A 20090-nucleotide genomic window follows, 5' to 3' on the forward strand; every position below is an offset into this window, starting at 1 on the left:
AGCTATTGTATATATGAAATTGTATTAGTAAAGGAAAACTTTAAGAAAGCTATATAAGTTATTTTATTCCAAAAAGGACAAACTAAATTACCTGTGAAGTGAGACTTTCTAAATTACCAGAAGAGCTATTACAAACATCTTTATTTCCCATGAAATAATTTCATTATGCAAAATACGAAAAACCAGGAGACTGCTAGACTTCCTAATGATTATATATAATGTTTCTTACCACAGGGTTGTTTGTACTTGTGAAGCACAGACAGAGAACGTCCCAAACACCCCAAATTTCTGCAGAGGAGCTTAGTGAGGCTGTGGTCTGCCATCCCACAGCCCAGCATCATCAGGGTGCCACATGTCCCTCTGTGGCAGCACGTGAGTGATTCTGCTCCTGCCCAGCTGGACCTGCACTCTGCCCAGCATGCCAGCTGGCCCAACAGAGCCTTGTAATTCCCAAAAGAGAATAAAAGGGAGAAATTTCTCTTATACACTTAATTTCTCTCTGAAGAAATAGTTAAAAACATGTACAGCACTTAGAGCAAGATATACTGCAGGAAAAAAATTGAAGAACCCCAAAACTTAGAATTCAAAGAGAAAAGTTCCTTTTCTCTTCATTCTGCTCAGGCCAGCACTGATTCAAAATTCCTCTGCACACATTGTCCTCTGCAACAGATGGGAAAATTCCCCAGCAGAGCAGTGTTATACACTTCAACAATTAATTGTAGAGGACAACATGACTCCCATACATTTCATTTTACATGCTGAGGAATTTATTCTGACTTGCAATGAATGGCGGTCCAGTACAGCCTTGCCTTAGTGCCTCACCACAAGCATTGCTCAGTACAGGGGACTGCAGTTTGAAAACTGACACTGCCCTTTTAACCAACCAACCCACTCAATCATGTCAACCTCCAAAAAACCCCACTATAACAAAATATCATCACAAAAACTAACTGGTTAACAGCAACTAGAGCAAATCACTTGAAATTTCCAAAAAAAGCTTTTCACTTATTCTCTGCAACACCCCAAAGTCTCTTTCATGCTGCCACAAGACAGATTCACTGATTTATATCCAAGGGGAAAAAAATTTTGCTGGTTGCCATTGGAAAAGTTCACATAAAGCACCAAACTGACAAATTGAACTGATTTCTGATAATGAACTAATAAAACAGAATGCATGTTACAAAGTTGAAATAAAACTTCTTAACTCTTTGCTTATTCTATTTATCTAACATACACAGAACAGGTTTTCTTCAACATCTACTTTTTCAGTGGCACCTTGAAAGAGTGGCAAGAAAAACAACTCTAAACACATTTCACATGGACCTCAGTCACTAATATGCTTCTATATACCTTGAAGACATATGAAGAAACATTCTCAGTGAGAAATTAAATATGTCTGAGTTTCCTAAGGTGGTAGTTCATTGACTCACATTCCCACATGACTTACTGAGTCCTTTCAGAGGTTTCTAAACCCTTACCCAGACTAAGCATTAACTCTACCTAGACTGGAATAACAAGCTCTGAGGATTTTTTTCCCCATTCATAAAATCAGCACAGTTCCTAGCTGGAATAGAGTCAAAAGTAACAGTTTTTCAGACTATTTCTCAAGTTTGTCTGTCAGCTTGTGCCAAGAAAAATTTCACTTAGGCATAAGCAGCCACAGCACCCCAGAAATAGGGAGGGGAAAAAAAGCATAATGCCAAAGAGTCCAGAGGAAAACCAAAGTTTGGTAAAGTCAAATCACAGCCCATTCCCTGAGAACTGGGCCTTAAGAATCCTCAGTTTTAATAAGTCCACACCTGTGCAGGAGAAAGGCCCCACATGATACCATGAAGACAAAGTAAAAAGACCAAATCCTGCAAAGACAGAGCATAGCCTGGAACCAACATACTGCAGACACTTCAGAACTTTGCAGTTCTAGGCAGCAGATGGCTCAGCTATGCCAAAACACTTCTGAAGTACAAGATGTGTTCATTCATGGAAGCTCCTGTTACTTGATTTTCCCATTTGTCCTCTAGGATCAGGCTGCTGAGGCAGTCCTCTGCCAACATGTTATTTCTCCTCAGAAAAACATCAACAGACTGAAGGGGAAAAGCTGACATCATACCTGATGGCTCCAAAATTACACATGGACTAGCAGCCTTGGCTTATTAAAAAAAAAAAAACCTAAACAAACAAGAAAGAAAACAATAAACCAAAACAAAACCCACCAAACAAAAAAACTCCCCAACAAACTCACCCAGGATGATAGGTCAAATGTAAAGAACCAAAATTAATTTTAAGAAAAACCAGTAGTCATGTGCTAGGGGAGACAAGATGTACTGGTTTAGTTGGCCACTGCCATAAGCTTGCCCTGAATCTTGGCACCAAGAGAGAAGCCAATGAACTGAGATCAAACCAATGAAGAGGAAAACACTGGTGGGACACCGATACAGAGAGAAATGGCAGATATAGAGAAAAGAATCTCCTCAAAACTACATCTACTAATGGGGCAAAGTTTCTGTCAATTTTTTTCCAAATAATTGATGGAAAAGCCTTGGATTAAAGCCATGTCCTGTCTGCAATACAGCTTCACTGAATATACTAAACACATTCCAAAAAAACCTAATCCTTACTTGGATATTGGCAATACCTCATTCAAGACAACACCCATGTTCTTGCATCAAGCCAAAACCAACCAACAGTTTATGATTATTACTGTGAATTCATCAAGAAACCAGTAATCATAACATATGTTGTTTTGATTATAAGAAAAGCAGAAAAGTGAAAAGGACACTTCCCATTCTGAGGGGGAAAAAATAATCTCATCAGTGGAATTTAATTACTTGCTCTAAGTGTAAGTAGTTTTAGCAGGAACATATTGCAGGATGCATTCATTTGAGTGTATACACTGGTGGATTTATTTTTCCTAATGCCTTCAAATCACTGAGTCTACTGGACCTGATGGCAAAACTTACAGTGCAGCAAAGAAGGACTGAGAAGAAAAGAGAAACGTGAGCTCTTTAATAAGAAAGCAAGCTTTTACATAGATTCAGGTTTATTCTCTTGGTAGTTTGAAATTTTTGTCCTTAAAATCAACATCTAGTAGATTCTCATTAGGATGCACATTGCCATAAAAGCTGTATTATTTGATTATATACATTTCTGATATGATAGCTGCAAAAGAATTTTAGACCATCAGACAACCCAGTAGCCCATCTCAGTTCACATCTGCACCAGCAGAAATTCAAATACAGCACTAGGGCAGTGAGACATTTGAGAATCTTGACATCTGGTTTCTAAACCCACAAAAAGCTGTTATGGTTATTTTGGCTCAGTCTAAAAACAAACTAGTGAAGCTCTGCAGCATACTGGGGGAAAAAATGTTTAAAGCTGGTTTATGTGCAAGAGCCTATTATAATGTAGCATTATACATAAGGTTCCCCAGTGACTGCTTCACACAGAAAAGGTTAAATTGCTTAGAGAAACTGTTTTGCAAGATGCTAGAAAATGAATCCTGTTTCTTATTGTAAGCCATTGCCATTCAGACGTCGTACCACCCTACCAAGATAAATATGAATCCATTTGCATATACCCAGGTGAAATTTTGCACAGAGTAATAACAAACTACAAAGAAATTTCAAAAAAATGCTAATTAGCTTCCACATCCAGCTTTGCAGAACACAGTAATATAGTTCTGTCTAAGAAATTGCTGCATTCCTGTTCTTTCACCATTCTGCAGCATATGGATGAACAGCCAGGCTGAAGGCAGACTTTGACAGATTTTCTGATTTATATACAAGGCGAAAAAATTTTGCTGGTTGCCATTGGAAAAGTTCACATAAAGCACCAAACTGACAGATTGAACTGATTTCTGATAATGAACTAATAAAACAGAATGCATGTTACAAAGCTGAAATAAAACTTCTTAACTCTTTGCTTATTCTATGCATCTCACATACACAAAACCAGTTAATTGCAACATTTACTTTTTCAGTGGCACCTTGAAAGAGTGGATATAAAAACAATTCTGAACACATTTCAGGTGAACATGACAAAGAAGTCTTAATACCAAAAAAAGGGGGCATTCACAGGTTTTATACCACTGCTTGTAACTCTTATCTTTCGGCTATTGGCAAAACAACTAATTTCTTTCCAGCTTGGCAATAACCTAAGTAATTAGAGTTTCCAAAAAACTGCTGTGTCCTTTTCTACGGTTTAATAACCAACCTTAATGTAAAATTTATATTACTGTAGGCTTCATCATGATCTGGCTATGCTTCAGTGCTCCCAAATCATTTTGAGAAACCACCCCCAGTTTCAAGACTTCACCTTCACAGCAAGTGTTAAAGAAAAAGCCAGGAGGAAAAGCCCCAACAAAGAGAAGGCAAGAGTCAGACTGGCTCAGCAGACAGGACACCAGCTCCACACTGCTATTCCTCCCTTGCCCTTCTGCCACACTGGGTGAATTCCTTGCCTACTTGTTCAGCTGTTCAGTTGTGCTGTTTTTCTGTATGACATGCAAATGTGAAGAATAAGAACATATTATCAGACCTAGTATGACATCTTGCTTTCAGAAGCTGCCTTCTGCTTGTAGGTACAGCCTTCACAACAATTTGCTGCAGAGCAACAATTACTTAGGTTTGACTTCTCTGCCAAGTGACTACAGACACGTTACTATTTGAATATTCAACAATGAAGAAGAACAAGGCAGAAAAGACAACCTAGAGTTGTCATCTCTGCTTTTACCCAAACTTCTCCAGAAAACAAAAACAAAAAACACATCATCGTATTCCAATAGCATTTAGCACATGCTTGGTATCAGATTCATAGGTTCTAAATGAAAAGCTACTTAGAGAAGACAGGAAGACAACTCAAGCTACTCCCCATTTTCTTTAATCAGACAGCAACTCACATTTTTGCAATTCATAAAGCTGTGCTACCCTTTGACAAGGTAACCCATCTATCTGATCAGGGGAAGTGAGGTCACATAACCACTTTGGATTCCAGTAAAGCTTTCAGTGCTGTCTCCCAGTATCCCTCTGGATAAAATGTCCAACAAACAGCTGGTAAAACATCATGTGATGGACATCACTAATGACCTGGATGCAGGACTGGAAGGGCTCACTTCCTGAGTAAGTTCACAGATGACACAACACTGGGAGGAGCTGCTGACTCCCTTGAGGGCAGAAAGGTCCTGCCGAGAAACCTCCACAAATGTGAAGGCTGGGCAATCACCAAACATGTGAGATTCAACCAGGGCAAGTGCTGGATTCTGCACCTGGGATGGAGCAGCACTGGATGTACAGACAGCCTGGGGAATGAGAGGCTGGAGAGCAGTGCCAGGGAAAGGGACCTGGGGCTCCTGGGCAGTGCAGAGTGGAACATGAGCCAGCAGTGCCCTGGCAGCCAGGAGGGACATCCCTGTGCTGGGGACATCAGGCCCAGCATGGCCAGCTGGGCAAGGGAGGGACTGACCTGGGCTGGGGCAGTCTCACCTCGGGTCCTGTGTGCTTAATTAACACTTGGCTCCCTCCGGCAAATAATGAAGAAAATTAGCAAAATTACGTGTCTGTTCTAGTAAACCAATCTTTATTGGCATCCTCTGGTAAAAGGATATTGAAAGGATGCTGCTGCATATTGTTTACATCAGAGGCAATGTAAATAAAAAAAATTTTTAATACACGCTGAAACTTAAGACGGGTTTTTATCTGCAGACTACAAATTGAATAAAAAACCCAAGAAATCAAGGAATGAAGATAAATTACTGTAGCATACAAAGTAAAGAACCCATTAAGTCTTTTTTCCAAAGGATCATCACACACCAACACTGAGATAAATCAAAGGCACAAATTGTGTTTCAGCAGGGAGAAGCCTAACCTGTGACTTCACAGAGAAATGATGCCCTATTGTAAATGCTGGTTCACCAATGAGGGGAGAGAACGATGCATCTGACTCCATCTTATCAGAAGGCTAATTTAATACTTTATTATACTATATTATAATAAAGAATACTATACTATACTAAAGAATACAGAATGCTAAAAGGATAATAATGAAAACTCGTGACTCTTTCCAGAGTCCTGACACAGCTTGGCCCTGACTGGCCGAAGAGTGAAAACAACTCACAGCAGAATCCAATGAAACAATCACCTGTGGGTAAACAATCTCCAAACACATTCCACATGAGCACAACACAGGAGAAGCAAATGAGATAAGAATTGTTTTCCTTTTCTGAGTCCTCTCTCCCTGCCTTACATCTTTTCAGGAGAAAACCCTGGGCAAAGGAATTTTTTCAGAGAACGTGAATGCTACAATGCCCCTTCAGCCAACATCCCTGAGGCCTCAGAGTGGTCAGAGGTGAAGAACTGTCACCCCACAGAAAGACCCAGGCAAAGCCTGCATGAACCAGCAGAAAGCACCACTGTGAGCCTGACACCTTGGTTATTCCACCCCTGGAGCTGAGTAGCACTTGCACAATTTAGCAGCAATCATACCAAGTGTTTTGCAGTGGCATTTGTTACATGCTTGAAAGCACCAAAGAAAAACCATGACTCAGGAAAATGAGGTAAGAAGCAGGCTCTCACAGTTAATGTGGTAATTTAATGCACAATAATCTCAGTTCATAATCACATATTTGAATTAAAATGAACCTTCAAGACAACAAATATTCTAAGAAATCTGCATTTTTAGCACAGAAACTAATGGAACTCAAAATTGCCACTAAATTGCAGAACTGGAAAATCCTGTTTTCCTCACTGTAGGTGAAAACAGAAAAAATGTGAACTTATTCTGAGGAACGTGACTATACAGTAGGAATTGCAAAAGAGAAAATATTTTGGGCAAAATAATGAGAGAAGTCTTCATATACATTGGAAAATAAAGCTTCAGGACAGAAAAGGAGCCAAACTCCAAACCTGAAAACGGGAAGTCATAAACTTATTTTCAGCTTCATCTAAAGGTGTCACTATCCAGCCAAAGTGGAAGCATGGAACCAATCAATTTCACAATTCATCTCCACAATGTTACATAGAACTTTCCTCATTATTTACTCATAAAAGTAAAAAAGAAGAAAATGGTATGCCAATAATATAAGTAACTGAATTAATTCAAGCTTCACAAGTAACTTTTTCCTCTTTGCAACTTTGTAAAAAAAAACCCAAAAAAACCAACCAAACAATCCAGGCTACCTAAGAAACCATGGAGCCTCAATTTTTTTAATGTTCTGCAGCACTGCCATGTTTTTCTCTTTTCTTGAAGAGAAGAGAATTGACTAGAGTCAATTTTACAGCTGTTCACAGACACACAAGTGTTGATGCAGTGTGAGGATTAGAGAAAACACAAGCAACAGAACAAATAAGATATCCAAACAAGAAGCCTTCAGATCTGTATTGGCTTTCCCTGTTTATACAGAGGTGCTCACATGCCTCTAAGGAAAAGCAGATCCTTTCAACCAAGAATATTTCATGGGAGGCTTTCTTATTCTTTACTCCTTTCATGAAAGCTTGGTTATAAATGTCGGTGTTTCACAGTTCTCATCTTTATTACACAGACCTCCCCTTTGCTGCAACCATGTCTGCAGGAAACTTACCCTACTGATTTCTCATTGAATAAAATTGTTATTCCACCAAAGGTTACCCAGTTTGGGGGGGGGGAAAAATGCATCATTTAAACATTGCAAATGTCATGTTCTCTTCTTTCTACAAGCACATTATTAAATGGCCATGTTGGGCAGGAAGGAGTAAAAACCAGTAACCCCAGCTACAGTTTTAGGCAGATGATGTGATATGGATTGTAACCTGAAGCACTGCTAGGCTTCATTCACTGCTAGGTGACATTTTGGTATCATTTTCTTCATGATATAAAGAAACAGTAAGCTGAAAACTATATTGATTATAAATATTAATTATATTGATTAAATAAGGCAGGAGGGGAAGAAAACAGAAATGAGGAGGAGCCTAAGGAAACAGCAGAACTTGCATTTTCTCAGCTCTTGAAGCTGAGATTTGCAGTATCATTCAATTACTTGGTTTTCTCCTACTGTGTTTCTTTTAGGTTTTAATTTCTATTCAAGTGATTAAACATTGCAGTTCTTTAAAAGCCATTTTACAAACCTTTCCATTACTCAAGAGGCTGTACAAAACAGTATTAAAAAACAAGATGAAAAAGTGGGAAGAGCCAACAAATGGATTAAATAAGGAATGGATTTTAATCCTATTTTAACTTTCATGTCCGGTGAACAAAGAAAAAACTATCAGCTTTGGGCCTGGCAACTGCTGTATCAATGTCTGCTACCAGCATTAGCACTGAATCCATCTGTGACTGTGGAACAGTTCAAGGACTTGAACAATATTATAACAGCCTTTAATTTTCACCTGCAACTCTATGATTAAGTTTAATAAAACTGTGGTCTACACTGACTCACATTCTTGCATCACCAATGAACATTTGTAGCAGACACATAACATGCCCATCTTGTATGTGGAAAATTAAGGTAACATTGCACAGCACTCCCTTATTGCAAAGCACTGCAATACAGAAGAACATTCTGAGAACAAAGCTGTGTTTGTAAAGCACGTGGAGATTCTTGGATAAAAGATATTATAATTAAAAATTAAATTACTCCAAACTAGTGGGAGGCTTTTTGCACCTTTCCCTAACAGAGCTCACACCCCCACACACAGCACCACCACTATAATGCTCCTGCACAGACAGAATCTAAGCTAATTCCAAAGTTCACCCTGCCTGAAGTTACAAATCTGAAACTCCTGCAGCTAAGGAAATTCAGCTCTTTCATGTAACTAAGACTGAAACACACTAAATCTGAAGCTTTCAGCCTCAGTTAGATCAGGAATCAATGTGGTAACCCTTCAGTGAGCTTAAAATGTATTGCCACCATTACCTTTTTATAATTTCAAACAAATACCTACACAAAAAAAATAATGAATAAGCAGTAAGTTACTGAGACATTCAGATAAAAAAAAATTGTGAGCACCTGTTCACAAGATTTTTCTTATCATCTGGCACTTTTATTACTTGTGAGTCAAGTTAAAAAAGCCCAGAAAGCTTTGCTGAAATATTTTTCATGTATACAACAGTCATTTCATACAACAGAAGAGCTGTATTTCACATTTTAAAGCCCACTGCATCTGAAAACCCACACACACATTGTAATGGTCTCTACACTGAAAGTAAAAAGGTTTTAAGGTGGCACTGACATCAACAATTTATTGCACAGCTACTCAGATGTATGTTATGTTTTGTCCTAAAAAGGCACAACTCTAAAATGAGACTCCTAGCATTACTGAACATGGGGAGGACAGCAATAACCATAAAAATAAAAGTTAAACACACCAGCTGTTGCATAATTTGGAAGCATCAAAAGTTATCACTTATTTGCTTTCATCATCAAAAGAGATGTCTGGAAATAAAGCAACTTCAGAATCAGTTCACTGAAGACCTCACAGGCAAGTGCAAGGGAATGGGGAAGTTGATCTTGCACACTTTTACTGGAATCACAGAGTGGTTTGGGTTGGAAGAGACCTTTAAAGATCATCTAGCCCAATCCCTTTGCAATGAGGGGGGAGTATCTTCAACTAGATCAGATTGCTCAGACCCCATCCAACCTGGCCTAGAGTATTTCCAAACATGGGGGCATCCACAGCTTCCCTGGATAACCTGCTCACCACCCTCACAGTACCTATTCCTTATCTACAACCCAAATCAAAGCTCTTTTAGCTTAGGCCATGACCCCTTCTCCTGTTAAAAAGTCGGTCCCCATTGTTCTTCACAGCTCCCTCCTGTACTGGAGAGCTGCCATGAGGTGTCCCTGGAGCTTTCTCTTCTCCAGCCTGAGCAGCCCCAGCTCCCTCAGCCTGTCCCATCAAAGGATGCTCCAGCCCTCTGAGCACCTTTGTGGCCTCCTCTGGACTCACTCCAGGTTCCTGTCCTCTCTGTGTTGGGGCCCCAGAGCTGCCCAGAGCATTCCAGGGTGGCACCTCTCACAGGAGAGGAGCAGAAGCTCAAAGCCAGAGCAATGAGCTGCCCACATCAGGGTACCTGGGCAGTAATGGCTACAGATGGCACACATTCAGGTAACTCCACTGGATACCTGGTTATGAAGCATCCTTCCACAGTGGCAAGTGTTCATAAATCCATGATTGACAAGGGCAGTCAAGATGCCAAAAATCAGAAAATCCACCCAAACCAGAAGATGATTGACATCAGTCAGCTGGTAAGACTTCACCATGTAAAACGGTGGCAGTTCTAACCAGCCTTTTTTCCCCCCATCCTATTTAACATCCAAAATTTGCAGAACAACCTTCAGCTTTTACACAGCCAAGTTTTGGGCAGACAGTCTCCTTCCTTTCTTTTCTGGTTAGGCAAAACAGGAGATCCGCCTGTCTTTATAATCTCTATTGGCAAGAGAAACCTACCCTGAAAAAAGCTAAAGCATCCCTTCCCAACAGCCTTCTAAATGTTGCATACAACAGGAAAAATAAGCTGCTGTGCTGAATACAGAACTAAAAAAAACCCAACCAAACCCATATATGTCTTTTACAATTACATAACATTACATTCTGTCTCTAAAAAAAAAAAAAAAACAAACAAACCACAGAAAAGAAACAAATGAACAAAATAAGCACAAAAAAAACCTGGCAGATTTTACAAATATTATCTCCCTTTGCCATCTAAATAGGAAAGACAAGTAGTAAAAACCAGCAATTGTTTCAAAACATGTAGTTTTGAACATATGAACACTTGACAGAATCTCCAAACAAGCTGGGTTGGAAGGGATCTTTAAAGGACATCTGGTCCAACCCCCCTGCCGTGGGCAGGGGCATCTTTCACTGGATCTGCTTGCTCAATAGATTTCCCTATTTTAAGCATTAAATTCTCTCCTAGCCTTGACTGGGTCTCTCGTGCTTTTTTAGAGCGTATTACTGCTGCCAGTGGTTGCATAAGAGAATTACTGAGATTTTCAGAAATGCCAGCAGAAGTAAAAATCACAACCTTAGGAACAAAACAGAAATTCAATTATCTGCAACTATTCCCAGAGACATTATTTTTCACAAGCAATAACCTGGAAATATCTTTAATTTAAAGACCCACCCTCTAAAGCAAAATACATTTTTTTAAATGGAGTTATGTATTTGTACATCTTCAAGTATTTTGAAATATACAACTCACTTCCTACAACATATGGTAGATAAAAACCCAGACAAGTAATATAAGGGCCTGGTGCATCTGTAAAGTTCCTTCCAGCTGCTGCTTAAAAAAAAAGAAAGATCAGTTTAAAAAACAAAGAGAAAGATCAGTCAGGCTGCAAGCAGAGTTGTGCTGAGTGTGAGCAGGCCCTCTAGCAGGGAGATTATGTGATTATTTTGGGATGCCGCAGTCATGTGGCTGCACAGCAAAGCTTTTGTGGGAAACATGACACAATCCCAGTGCACTCCAACTGCTGCCAGCAGTGCCCGAGTGCATTTCCCTCCAACACAGCCACGGCAAAGGAATTACAGATTCCAGGGCTATGGCCTCAACTAATCAGGGATTCTTTATTCCCTCTTGCAGTAAATTTAGAGGCTCTCCTCTCATTTTTCACTGGGTATCACTTCATGATTATCTACCCCAAAAGGCATCTCCCTGGGTACTGCATTTATTCAGTGTTAGTCCTTCTGCCAGACAGGTATGTTTCTCAAACACTGTCATATAGTCTCACATTGTACTTTTCAGAAAAACATCAGACTTGCTAAAAATATTTCACTGGATTACATCTCAAAGACCAACACTGTTTAACTAATTCTGCCTCTCAAGCTGTCAAACTCAGAAGACTTCCACATTCAAGAGCAACAGTTAAATCATATACAAAATACTAGCCTCTAGGTAGGACAACCTCTATAAAAACTGAGCACAAAATTAAGTATGTTAGATGTTAAATAACAGAACACTTTTATAATAGACTGGAAATTCACATATTTACCTCCTATCACATGACTCATCACTAGTTTGCTTTTACCTATAAATATGACATACTCACTGCCAGGTACATGGAGTACTGGAAAACACAATGTAATTACCTGACTTCAGGATAATAGGCATTTGACCATAAAAAAAAAATCAAACCTTGTAATTCAATACTTGCATGGGGTATTTCTGCAGCAGGTAAGTTAAGTTCTCCTTCTAAAGGCTCATACGAGTAACACTCAGCAATCAAAACCAATTCCTGTCCAGCAAAAAACAGCAAAATGCTACTAAACATAAAACCTCATGAAAAGTAACAGAAACAAACAGCCACTCCAGAACACCTGGGAAAGAAAGTCCTATTCCCAGATTCAAATCAACCCATTTAACCACCTCAGGAGTGAGCTTTCCTGTGTCTAGGAACACATTTTACTCATTTGCTGTGGAACTTTGGCAATCCAAGGGCCCAGCCCAACCACAGCCCTGCTACAACAAAGTTCCTCAGTTCTGGCTGCACAGCCACCAGTGGGGCTCTAGGTTGGAAGTGGAATCAGGAGGGATTTACAAACTGTAATTCTAACATGATATTATTATATTCCAGCCTTTGTCAATTCCTGTAATAAAAGCTTATCATACTGGCAAGATATTTTCTTTGCCCTGTTTGTGTGAGCCAGTCTGAAGGCCAGACACTGCACCAGCTCAACTCTTTCCCTGAAAACTTCCCCAAAATTTTACAATTTTTTTTCTGATAGTTGTTAAAACCACAAGGTGTGCGATTTCCATTTCCTCCCATCACAGACACCATCCCCAGGACATCAAGGCTTTGCTGGTATACCTGGCTGAACTCAGTGCCTGTCTGAGTGCAGCAGCTCAGAATAGCACAGGGGGTGAGGCAGAGTTTAATTCATGCTCCACTACAGCTGAACACAGCAGCAGCAATTCCCTTTTTTTCCTTGGAACACACTAAATGAGCCAAGCTGTAACATGCAACTCGTTAATGACTTCAGAAGTTAAATCCTTTCAAGTTAAAAATATGCAACAAAAGGCATGTTAATATTTTGACCTGTCTACAATAAACCCCAAACTAATAAAACTATTTTTAAAACAAACTCATGCAGTTGGGTTTTTTCCCCAGTAAGCTGAAATAATTGAGAGGGGAGAAGAAAATACCAGGTAGGATGAAAACCAAGATTGCTGCATTTTGAGAGAAGAGACCACATTTATTGATGCATCATTAAATACAAAGGTTCCCTTAATGTTTTTAGGATTGACTCTTAAATCTAAAATTTTTCATACGCTTTGCAACTGATTCTCACACTATCTTAATTCTTACACTTTCTAAGATTTTTATCCCACTATAATTACATGAGCAAACTAAAGCTTCTTTATATCACCTCCTGACTTGCTGCTAGTACCTTCCTAAGGTGTCAAATAGAGTTTAGGTACTTACTGAGCATTTCAAAGGCTTTCAACTTAGAGTACAACATCCAAATCCACTGACATGACATTTTGTAAAACTCCTCCTGAACTGAAATACAAATCTGAAGACACAGCCTCTCAAAGCAGGTCACCATGGAGTCTCAGGCAGAGCTCTTGGAGAGAGGAAGAACTAATGCTGACTGATGCCATAAATACCATTTTGAAAGAGAAAGACAAAGAACAGGTGGGACAATCTGCTGGACAATCTAAGCTGTTTTTCAGGGTTGGTGATTAATATTCTTCTCAGCATCCTAAGATGCTCTCATTATACACATATTGAAAAAAATAATGACAGCAATAATAAATCTGCCAGACATTACAGACTGAGAAGTGAATTTTTTTCATCAATATGTAAAAGGTATCTATAGTAAACAGGTGAGACAGATGACAAATGTTTATGGTGTTGTTTAGCTATTATGGACTCATTTGATGAGCAGATCAGTCCTGTGTGATTCTCAGCCGTTCCCACAGCTCACTAGAGCTTTACAACTACCCTGTTTGCCAACCAGCATAAAACTAAACCAAACAAATTTATTTCAGACTTCCTTTTCTCACTTTCAGTAACTTCTCTTGACTTTGCTTCTGCCAGATTGATTCAGCTATTTAATTCCTGGACTTCATGGCTATAGAACTGCATTTACACCTTGTAAACATAGAATTTTAACATCTCTGAGTATCTTTAGTTATGCTGATATGTAGCAACATGATACAAGTCTCCCAAGCAGAAACTGATGAAGCTGCATCTGGTTAATTTTACAGGGAATTTGAACGGAACACTAAAATGCATCAAGTATTCTATTTATCCCAGGTGATAAAGTACTGAACGAACTGCATTCTGCATTAAACATTTATTTGAAGAGCTAATAATTTTATTTACTATTGCACCTGCTTACCAACTTCAACTTTTCATTTTTCCCATATTAAAGTCAAAGGTCTGATACATCTGTTTATAGCTTAATGCATTTGCTTACCCATGCATAAAAAGAGCTCTACAGTCAGATTATATTAATTTGCTCACAAGACACAGTCTGTAATTAATAATTCCCTACTCTGACAAGTCAATACAGCAATCTATTCTGTAACACTCACTCTGTAAATACACATTACAAAGACACAGCATTCTAAAGAAACAAACTCCAAATCCTCAAGCACAGTCTCTCCAATAGTTTGTTTACTCACTCAGCTGAACACAAAACAGTCTGACAGTCACCAAGTGACATCTGCTCACTACATAAAGCTTTGAAAAAGCAAGAGCAGATACCACTAGCATCAACTTCCTCACAAGAAACCAAAACAAACTGAAACCAAATGAATAAGCTTCACTTTGCTGTTTTCTTTCCACAGAACTTAGTTTAAAAACCTGTCTTACACCTTCAACACCACCACCTGATCAGGGCTAGGGCTGGGGAGCACAAAACAAGTGATTGCCCATACTGGTTTCTATCCCATGGCAGGCATCCTAACCAGCTACACCAACCCCCTTAAGCATGCTTAAACATCCTTTACCTTGCAACTCTGCAGGTAAATCCCTGCCTCTGAGCAGCAGACTGCATCATCTTACTTCACAGAACAGGCCTGGCCTCATATTCATCCTCAATTTGCTTTTTGAGCCTATTCAGTGCAAGTCATGCAGTGAGGGAGTTTGAAGTGAGTTGATTCCAGAGAGCTGCTGAACACCCACCTGGCACTAACCCACTACCCTCTCCCATGGGATGAAGTGAAAAAGAGAAGGAAGCTAAAGAGACCCATGGATCAAGATGATGACAGTTTAATACCTGCAGAAAGGAATTAATTCCCTGAAGAGATGTCCAGCAGCCTCCTGGGAAGAGGAGCCTCAGCACAGCTAACACTGGACTGTGAAGACAAGTATCATAGGCAGAAACACTCTCTCCCTTGTTCCTCTTTTCCCTGAGTTTTCACTGGTGAGCACAGCATCATATGGCATGGCATAAAACATATAACAGTACCATGGCATATAACATGTAACACCCCTTTGGGCAGCTGAGGTCAGCTGTGGGCCAGCACTGCTTTAGCCACCAGTGTGGGACACAGCCCCACAACTGCTCTGCAAACAGAAAACTTCACAATACCACCCCAGCCAGACCCAGCACAGTGTTATTTCTACATTTCTCTGAGATTCCAACTGTAAGACTTCTTTTTTCAGTCCCAGGATCCTGGCTACAAAATGACTTCCCATTACTATCCCAAAACACAAAAGAACAGGACAGGGACCTTTAAAAGGGTCTCCCCACTACATTGTCAGACACTTTTTTAAAATGCTCATTGTGCATAACTTTCTTAGTTAGAAGTCAGTGACAGATTCTTGAAGTCACTTCACATCCTGCCCACCACAGAGCAGAGGACCATGAATGGCAGAGGCAGACATGAGACAGAAAGGCTCACAGGAGTGCACTGTGACTTGCACCATGTGGGGTTTGTTTTGCTGGAGGAGTTGTTGCTTGGTTAGCTTAAAAAAACACCCACAAAACCACACAGCAAATTCATCAGAAGGCCCATAGGTATTACTACGCAGAAAGTAGAAGAGGAAAACATCTCTTTTTTCTCTTTTCTTTTTTTTTTTTTTTTAATCTTTATGCTGCTTCTTTGGGCAGCAAGGGTACCTCAAATGTGTATTAATATGGTTGCCCTGGTGCTCATTAGTGCTCCACTCAAAATGCTGCCAACAGTTCGCACAAGCATTTCTTGGCTGGAGGAGGTAAATATTTGACAGGCTGATGTACAGCCAGTCTTACTTGGTTAAGCACAGGTTACTCAAAACCACGTTGTTATTCACATTCAATTACCCCAAATGCAATTACTGTCTCTAAGGACCTGGTGAATAGCAGATATTCCAGATACTGTGTTCAGTACTGAAGCCATGTGTTAATGCTTGCTTCATGAGAGAAGGAATGCAGAGAATCAACCATCTGGAATATTCAAATTCAGAGTTCTGCATATATTTTAAAGAGTCACTTTATTGTGACTGTCTCCATAAGTCAAGGGAAAAAATTTAAAACAGAACTTGGAAGACTTTAGGCACCATCTAAGATCAGTATTGATGAACACTACTACAAATCTGGGAGACATTCAAATCTCAAATGAATCACACTATTACTAATATTCAAGCTAAACCACAATATTTACATTCAAGATTTTGCAATCAGCTGCCATATAGCTAATTCTCAGGATTTTTCATTAAAGTGGATTTGGAAGAGAACTCTTCAATCCAAACTGACAATTATCTGCTACATAAACTAACAAACTTTAGGCAGGTTTCATTATGATGGGCACTAAAGATGATGAACAGGCAGAGGCTCTTGCTTTTTTATAGTGTACCTTTGAATCTTTTGTTTTCTTCCACACAACTGTAAAACCCCAAAGAAGACAAACTATAAGATGACAGGACATCATTCTAAATCAACTTTGTCAGGATGCTTTTTCTTTGTTAAATTCTGCTTAGCTAATGACAACCTATTCCCCACCATTTCTTCCTTGAGCCATTACCATAATAAAACTTGGTGACATTTAGCACCAAGGAAACCCATCTGCTAACACATGGACAGCTAGTATCTTTGACAACCTAATTTTCATCAAGGACAGGAGAAGAAATGATCTCTTGCTAACACTACATCTATCACAAATGAGATCAGCCTGTGCTTTTCATTATTCGACATGGATTACATTTGGAAGGGAAAATATACTGCTGCATTAATGCATCTCACTGTGCAAAACATCATCTGCAGTTGTACAAGTTTCAAGGCAGAAAGAAGTACATAAGGGAAAGGGATTTCTTCAGGGAAATCAGGAAATGACTGAAGGATGACTCAAACTGACGAACTCAGATTTATAACTTTCTTATGTATAAATTAGAATAGACAATTCAAATTTCAGTTGTATGTTTAAACATCTGGAAGAAATGAAGACTACACATTGTAGCCTGTAACAATTGGTCATCATCCTAGCACTGTATGTTTACAAACTCCAAAGGTACTATAGAGGTTACAGTAGAAGAGACAAATCTTCAAGAAGTGATAGCAAAGCCCCAGAGCTGAGTCTGTATATACAAAGATAAGAGCTATCTAAATTCCATATGGTTCTATAGAGAAAACAAAAACAAACATATTAAGAAGTGAAAGAAAACGGATCTATTGCACATTCTGACATACTGCTACCATAGGAGGCCAAGCACCCCATCCTGCCTCACCCAGCTCTGGGGCAGGGGCAGTGCCAAGCTCCCCTTCACATCCACTGAGTATCCTGTGCCTCCCACAAGAACATCACATGCAGTAAGAACAAAACAAAACTACAAAGGAACAACAAAATAAAAACAACAAAAAAAAAAAAAAAAACACCAACCTTCATAAAATACCAGCAAATCTAGGAAACACAAAAGGATGAAAGATTTCACATCTCCCTCCTCAGCTCCATGCATAAATCCCTGAGTATATCTACAAGGAACATGTTAACTGAATAAATTTATTCATGTTACCATAGATTTTAGAATAGTTATGATTTAAGAAGCAAGATTTTCTTTCACCTCATGCATCAATACCATTATTAGCATACTTCAATTACAGAATTCTCTGCAGCTCATTTTCAAGGTATCAAGTATTCAGTATTTGAGAATACTGACCTAAGTCCTGGGTATACTGAAACAGAGCAAATAAAGTATGGTCATACAGAATCAGTGCAAGTGATTAACAGCTTATTTTGTTTGCAGGTTGCTGTATCCTGTGGCCTCTACATAAGCTGCTGCTGAACTTCCAGATCACCCTTTAATAAGTTTAACCTTGCATTTCAGTGCACTGTGCCAGAACTCACAATGAGGCAAGTAAAAAACTGTGCTGCTTTATAAATCAGTTCTTCATGGACAACAGTGGCAATAAAAGCCCACTAAGAAAACTGATGTGAGGAAAAATGCATTTTAAAAAGCCCAAACACCTCTAAATCCCCTTTAAAGGGACCACAGACAACACAAATTCATATTACTCAGTTTAGTTCAACTTCAGGATCATCCTTCATGCCTATTCACAAGAAAAAGCCTAAATAAAGAATGGTTGAGATCTCTTCTATCTTCTCTCATGGCCTCAGTAGACACCAAAGAACACAAAGCACATGTACACAAAATCCCTTTACCTCTTTTCACAGAAAAAAATATAAGAGAAAGGGATAGCTGAAGAAAATATGATGTATTCAAGAAGCATACAGAAGGAAAAGAAACCCTAACTAACTTCTGATGAAAAGATTTTCTGTTCTCGTGAAGCCTCTGAACTAACATTCACTTCACCACTCTGGTCTTTTTCCATCTTGACAAGAGACTTGCTTTAGTGGCTGACACTCCACAAAAACCCCCAGAATAAAGGAGATGTATCAGGATGGTAAATGTCATTAAAGTAAAATAGAAGGATGAGAGATAAAGCAGGAAAATATTTCTAGCCAATTTTAGTACTAAATTATTTTAGCAAAATTTTCCATTCTTTAAGTCACCAACTGTTTTGAATTCTTCCTTACATATCTTATCCCTTCTCTTACACAACTGTTTCTCTAGATGAGCAAAATACAAAAGGTTAAAAAGAAATTTAGTATCTTTAGTGTCCTGAAAAAGAAATTGACACATATTAAAAAAAAAAGGCACCACAAAAAAACCAAAAACAAAACCCTATGCTGTCCTACTTGGAATTTCCTTTAGTCCAGTAACCAGAGTTCTTACTCCCTATTTGAAATGATCCTTGTGCCAGCAGGGTACAGAAAAGCAGATCTGAGCAATTTTTAAACAAATATACTCTAGACTTGTACTTCCAAAGTTATAACTACATTAAACACTGGCAATTTTTATGAATGACATCACTGTCAGACTTGATTTATATTCTAGAAATCTAGTAGTTATGGACATGCAAATAATTTCACTTATTCAAGTATGTACACAAATCTGGAATTATATGTACTAGGCATACAGAATTCTATGACAATCACTTGAAGGTTCAAAACAAGAATATTCAACGTTGTTGCTCTACTTTCTGATGTCTGTAAAATACATGTTCCTCACTGAAGAATTAAATACTCTCCTGTCTCATATTCTTACATAATTACCAGACAATAATTACCAGAGTTTATTAGAATTTAGTTTTTTTCCTAAATGTACTTTTAAACTAGCAAATGCTGGCAGTGACTTTTTTGTGCATGTTCTCACTGAATAGCATGTCAAATATGCCATCTGAGCTTTTAAATTTTTAGCCTTACAGTTTAAATTATTGGCCTGCAAAAGCCTCCATGTGGATTTATAAGTGCTGTCTGAAGAATTCACTTGAGCAGCTTTAAAATACTCAGGAGACAGCACAACATCTGTCCTTGACAAGCTGCTGAAAACCAGGCAGGAAGCCAAGCACTCCCCAAAGTTCCAGCCCAGCAAAATCAGGCAGTCTTGAACAGCTGCAAAGCAAAGAACTGCTTTTAACATTAAATCAAAGAAATCAAAGCTTGTGATAAGCATGCAGCAGTTGTTCCTTGAAGTCAACCAAAGAAAGAGAGGCACAGCTTAACTTGTCCATATCAACGTATTACAGCTTATTATTATTTTACTGATGAAGTTGTTTGTGTCTCTTAAAATTACATTAGATTTGAAATACAGGGAAGGCTTCACTGCTTTGCAAAACTAAACAAATCCTCCTCTG

At 38.9% G+C, this 20090-nt stretch overlaps 1 protein-coding gene across 4 annotated transcripts in view; it reads right to left on the reverse strand.

The window, feature by feature from the left end:
- ZFYVE28 (zinc finger FYVE-type containing 28) overlaps positions 1-20090 on the reverse strand; it is a 113640-nt gene that overhangs the window by 93026 nt on the left and 524 nt on the right. The window lies entirely within an intron of this gene.

The sequence above is a fragment of the Ammospiza nelsoni genome, chromosome 4, assembly GCF_027579445.1.
Source record: "Ammospiza nelsoni isolate bAmmNel1 chromosome 4, bAmmNel1.pri, whole genome shotgun sequence".
In the NCBI taxonomy this organism is placed as follows: domain Eukaryota; kingdom Metazoa; phylum Chordata; class Aves; order Passeriformes; family Passerellidae; genus Ammospiza; species Ammospiza nelsoni.